Here is a 6,686-nt window from a genome sequence, read left to right on the forward strand (position 1 = left end):
TAATTGTTTATGGAAAGCTGTGCTGCTGCTGAATCTTTTTTTTTTTTTTTAATGCTCTAAGCACCACAAACAATATTTCATTTCATTATGTGTTACTAAGGGTGGCAGCATGCACCACAGTTTTGACATCTAGAAAATGTTGTAGGGTACATATTTGGTAATTTTGGTGAATCAACCTGATCAAACAACAAACCAGGGTCTCAAAGTCAATTTTGCTATTTGATTTCAAGATTTTAAAATCACTAAATAAATATTCAATTTAACGTTTTTTTTTTATATATATATATATTTCTTGAAAATCAAGGAAATGACATCCGATGAGGAGGACAACTGAAATGTGCCATAATTGGACCATAATTTGTTTCAAATTATATGCTTAGGATTTGAAGCCCCTGAAAACGTTTAAATCTTTTTGAATTCTGCAACCACATTTGATATGCAAGGCTGATTACACAACAATCAGATTTGCAAATAAACATCCCAAGTTATTATTTGTGTATTTAAAGCTAGTGCCCAGAAAAACACGACACCTCCCTTTATCTAACCGAGCACTGCCCACTTCACAATCTGTGGAAAAAAACAACATCATCAACACTAGAAGGCAGGAATAGTTCATGTGAAATACCAGAAACTGTCCTAGCTTTTGCAAAACAGTGTGTTTTATGCTGGACTCGATCATTCGCGCCACAAAATTGTTTTCCAGGGCCTTTAAAGAGAGCTCTCTGTGAAATCTGTGGCTAGGTAAGCCCAAAAAAATACGCCAAGCCCCCCTTTATTATTGACACTAGGGGCACAAAATTTAATGAATTGAAAAAAATGTGGTCCCTTGATTTTTGAAACTGCACTGATGTTCATTTTTCATCACCTGTTGCTTGCAGTAATGTTGGACATCCCTGCAATGTGATGTAAGAGAAGTTCACTTGAACAAATCAAAGAACATTCATTTCCACTGACCCTTAGCAACACTTTCCATCGTTCCACATGTCACAACTTTGTATCAAAGAAGTGGGCTCAAACATTTTGATGTTCGGTTTGTGAAATGACCTTTCTTAGTGCTGGTCACCTCCGTTGTGTTGTCGAGGCAGAATCCATCGTACTCTCGGTAATGTGAGTGAACTAACCCTTCCACAAAACCAAAATACTGTTCCCCCCACTATTTGTATGCGACTGGTGTTGCCTCGTCCCTGACAGGAGTAGTTAAAATCGGTATTTACGGATTCCAGCCACATCAACTGTGCTCCCGCTGCTTAAGTCCTGTGAGGTTGCTGCAAACATAAAGCAAAACACTTTGCAGTGTCAGTGCAGGTTTTCCGTGTGTTTCCCTGAGGGATGCTGCCAGGGGTCCCTGTGCTTACTCCGTGGCCACTGACCACATTAACGCAAGCAGGTGTATCCCATAGCGTGCCCCGCTAGGCTTTTCCGCCAGCTGCCTCCGCTGCGAACGCTGCTTCGGTGGTGCTGAGCCTTAATAGATGATAATCGCGGTAGGACAATCGGAGGGCAGGTCAACCCGATTTTAATAGCTTCAGATGGATGAGTCTGTCGCCACAGCAGGACGGGCGAAAAAAAGAGGCAGCGACATCAGCACATACTCCCGCTGACTTTGGGGTGACCTTCTCCACAGAAATGGGGGAAATGCCATTTCAATTAGGCCAATCACAAGCTCTGTTTTCTGTCATGGCTGGCCATAGGGCCACGCCGAGGAGTTTTGACATCTGGATGCTAAGAGCTCAAATTGCTCCATTAGAAACCTTTTTCGGTTTAGAATCTAAATGAATTCCGAGGCTGATTCACGCAGGCCGCAGTTAGACGCAACAGCCGGAAAAGTGGCTTAATGCGACACACTCCCATTCATTCTCATTATTTAGTCTGTCACATTTATTTGTGGCGTGAGGTATGAGTTAAAATGAGAACGTTGTGCGTAAAACTGACGTCCTTACGGTTTAGGTTCAAATGTGGTTCAGACAGTTTGAAACTGAGGAAGAATGATTCACCACGTTTGACGCCAACCTGCTTTCGTTAACCCACTGAAAGGCACTTAGATTTCAATCATTCCGGGGGCCTTGTCATGGCATTTCTAGTTTGAGTTGTAATCACGGAGCTGATATATATATATCTATATATATCTATATATATATATATATATCTGCGTTGTTAAATCAGAGACCTGCACGTACCTGTTGAGCTGCCGGATGGTTTATGAATGTAATCATTCCAATATTTTCCCCTCTGAAAAACCTCCCAGATACTTAAACACACGCACACGCACACACACACACACACACACACACACACACACACACACACACTTGTGTGTCATTGACTTCAAGAGACACTACATTGACTCCAAAGGGATGTGGGGCTTTTTGTCCCCAGAATGCGACAGACCCCAGTCCCCACACCATGAGGGATACCTAGACTCCACACACACAAAGAAACAAACGAACATGCGGAGACACACACTTGCTCAAATCGGAGCGTTTGCACTCTCACATGCCCGTTAAACAACAGAGAGTGGTCACCTTGGTTTCACACGGAATATGTAATAAGCCGGGCCATTATTTCGTTAATGCAGAGTACGTGTAGCCCTTCAAGCACTTTGGTTCCCGCCTTAACATTTAACCGTTCTTTATTGCTTGCTGACAAGGCTCAAGACAGCAAGGTCAATCAGCGAGGGTTCCCCTCAGAAGGTACTTTACGTAGCTCATCATTTTGCATAAAGTCTTCAAAAGTAACCATAATGAGCCTTGTAAACGCCCGGCAGAGGGATTGAAGACGACTCCTCTTGTTTTGATACACTGCTGTTTTTGCGATTCTTGCCGGCGCCTGGGAGTTAAATGAGGAGGGAGAGAGCTGTTAAAAAGGTTTAAAGATCTTACCGTATTAAAATATTCAACATGCAGCCGTGAACCGAGGGTCACTACATGAAAAATGGTACAGACCACATTATTTAAGGCGTCGGGGGAAAGAATAGCCAACTCCCCCGGGCTGCGCGCGGAGGAGAATATGAGGTAAGTCTGCGATTCGCGCTACAGTTTAAATCCAGCCCGAATGGAGGATTGTAAACAGCGGACGCCCGTGAAATTATTTGTGTAGACCCCATCCTAATGACACCATGTGACACAATCCACCCTCATCTCCCTCCCTCTCTCCCTCTCTCTCTTTCGCAAACTCAAAATTCATCTCATGAATGTATGCATGTAGCACACAGAATTACACACACATGCACACATTTGGCTCATAAATTTCAAACCTTGCACCACCCAGAGTAATCATAGTGGACATGCATGAAGTGCTCTACCCCCCCACTGACAGAGCCTTAATCAAAGGTCACACAGGAGAGAGGGAAAAAATGCACCGCTGTAATTGTTACATGCCTAATTTAGTAGAACATTGCATAAGCTTTGGGCTGTTGTCAGCCATTGATTTATGTTATTGTAGCGCTATTGACTTTCATAACAGCATTCAGTGAGCTATTCCCCTCTAATGTTTACTACACTGGATATGCCTATTACATCATACACAATAAATTAAATGTACTGTACCTCCATGATAGGAGCTGTTGCCACTTATTGCCCAAGATAAAAATGTTTGTCTCACAGGAAGCCGAATTGCCCAAGACCCCCATGCCATGGCAGCTGTAATGTAATGCTTTACAAGAGGAGTGATATTAGAGGAATTTTTCATCTCTTGTCCTCTGACAACTGCATCTGGCTCCCCCCAAAGGCATTCGCGACACGAATTTGAAAAGCGGACTCTGCCGGCGTTATTCCTCCTCCTATTTGCAGACACCCCTGCACACTGGAAACTAATTAACTGGACATTTAGTTCTGTCAGAAGCCCGCAACTAAATGCACAAAGTTCAGCTTCTCCCGATTCAAAAAGAAATCACTCTTAAGCTGCCGTTAACAAAAATGTCATTTGTGAAAAGGAAGGGTTTAATATGCAATTCTGCTCACATTTAAGTTTGCACCATTCACAGTTGGCTGCAACTTAATGGACTTTTAAGTAAGGATGGCTTCAGGAAAAAAAAGAGGCGCGCGATCTTTGAATTTTGATTTTTTTGTCTTCCTCTTCTATTGAGGCGTGATCTTGAAATGCCAAAAAATTGCCTTGGCTTCAATGTTATTTTAGTACACATTTATTTGATATCAACCAGGGACAGAAATGCATGCACGACTCACGGCACAGGTGAAACAGAGGTGAGGATGAATGACACAGAATATTGACTAAGATGCTACCACGTGCCAAGAAACTCAAGACCCTGATGACAGGGTCGAGAGACTTCACTAGGAAGCCTGGCAATGAAAACAAAGACAATTTAGCAACTGGGGAGTTGAGACGGGACAAGGTAGCTTTTGGAGCAGCCAGTCGGCGAGAAACCAGGCCGAGTGTGGAGGCTGGGCCTGACATGACGTGAGTTAGTGACAATGGAAAAACACAGAACCGGCAGGAACACTAGATGAAATGTGAGAACCATGACATATGCAGCTGTACTATTGATTCACTGTTTCAGTTTCCCGTCAAACCCGCTGCTTCCTAGCCTGGAAAATACATGGGAATCCACTCAGGCCGAGGTTTGCCTGGCGGAAGCGCCGTTGAATCCGGCGTCTCAGACACAAAATTGCTGCCTCGGCTCTGCTGAACACAAACCCTCTCGTGTTCAACGTCATATTGACAAACATCACTGTGGTCGTGCTGCTCATTGCCCCCCCCCCAGCTGCAGCTCTGCGTGCGTCTGAGGAGGGGCCACAGCGATATAGCTCTGCCTCTCAGAAATCATCATACGCTGGCCTCCTTTTCGAGGATGTAAAAGAACTCCTCATACTAGGCGGCTCCTCTCTTGAACAGTGCACTACATTTGTGTAACAAACAAATTTTTCAAAAGCCTTCGCACGAATTGTCACAGCAGACAGACAGCATATCTGCAGCAGTGAGCCTCGGCCCCCGGTAATTTGCCTCAGGGCTCCGCGCGGTTTCAATTATTGTCAATCATTTGGTTTAATGCACTTCGGAAGACCGGAGGAGGGCCCGTGTCACCGCTCTGAGCCGCACAGCCTCCTACCTCTGCTCTGCACAGGAAGACAAAAACAAAAAGCATTCACACTCAATCACAGAATATAATTACTATTCTCCAGATAATTCCCCAAACCCCCTTTCTTCCCTTTCGCCTTCGCCCCTCTTCAGATGAGCTCATTTGAATAGGAAGCAAAAAATCATGTTCCTTTAATATATGATGTGTTTTCTTCCTTGGACATTATCATGGAGCCCTTACAGAATGCTTGTTGGAATAAAAACGTCACCGAACATAAAGCTCCCACATACCGTAGGGCTGCAGACACTGACTATGCTAATGAAGGTTCCACGCAGCCTCATTATGAGCCGTGGAGAGAGGTCGTTTTTCTTGGCTATTTTCTTGATGAAGCATCGCTTGAGGTGGGGGAGTGGGTTGAGGTTCATGGTGTGCTTCTTCAGGACTGTAAAGGAGGAGGTGGGGGGGGGGTTACTAGAGTAAATGAAGACAGAGCCATCTTATACTACATGTGATTTCTATATATTAAAGGTGTGCGTGTGTGCGTGCGTGCGTGCGTGCGTGTGCTTGTGTCCTGCAGGGTGTGTGTGTTCACTATTTCAGTTCATCAGTTGCAGACAAATGAACAGGAAACTAGTATTGAAAAAAAACAATGTGTAGAGACATCTTTTTCTTTTTGATCCACATGGCCAACAAATTAGATGAGTGAGTGCACCGTCTACAATTTTATGCACAAGTTATCCATATTTTTATGTAATAAGCTCAAGGTCCTGAGACGAAAACGGAGCGTGCCAATTATAAGACACTCATTCCCAATCTTCCACTTCCTCTTCTTCTCTCCTGATTATTTCTAATGCTGCAATCTCCCCAACCCCCCCCCCCCCCCCCCCCCCCCCCCCCCCCCCCCCCCATTCCCTGTCAGCATCTCAACCTCGTAATTAGTCGGCATTAATTAGATGCACTGGCATAATTGTTAATCATTGGTTGCGCTGGAAACATCTTGGAGAATGAACAGAATGCCAAGCGAGGCAGGAGGAAAGCAGGAGCTCGGGAGCACAGACGGAAAGAGGAAGAGATACGCGGGGGGAGATTGTGTGCGTGGACGCGAGGGTCTCACAGAAAAAGGCAACACAATGTGAACAATTCCTCGGCTTTGCCACTTCGGAGACAGCACACGCAGCTGCACCGAGATCGAGTTGGGCGGTAATTCATTAATGTCTCCTCCCTTATCCCCTGATATTATTACCGCCCCATCGCCTCCAGAGGACAGTTGTGAGAATTAAGAACAAACCCTGAAACATGGGCCTGGCTGTGGAGCGCACATCACAAACACACTTAAACGAGCACCACCAAGAATGGAAATGGAAAAGTCATGGCGGCCGTTTGCTTATGGAGTCCCCGCGGCTCGCCGACGCTGACTGCACCGCTGCCCGTCCATCTCCGATTACTGTCTAATCGAATTCAGCCCCATGTCTGGCCGCTCCCGCGGGCCCGCTCTGGCAGTTGACTCTGTGATAAAACATAAAAACAAGACACAGCCATTTCATTCGTGGGACGAGGCAAAGGGGACACCAAACACCCGCATCGCCTCTTTTGGCGATCACTCCCTCTATCTGTCATTCTCTCGCTCGGGTTTATTTACTTCTCTGCATTC

Source organism: Scophthalmus maximus, chromosome 9, assembly GCF_022379125.1.
Source record: "Scophthalmus maximus strain ysfricsl-2021 chromosome 9, ASM2237912v1, whole genome shotgun sequence".
In the NCBI taxonomy this organism is placed as follows: Eukaryota; Metazoa; Chordata; class Actinopteri; order Pleuronectiformes; family Scophthalmidae; genus Scophthalmus; species Scophthalmus maximus.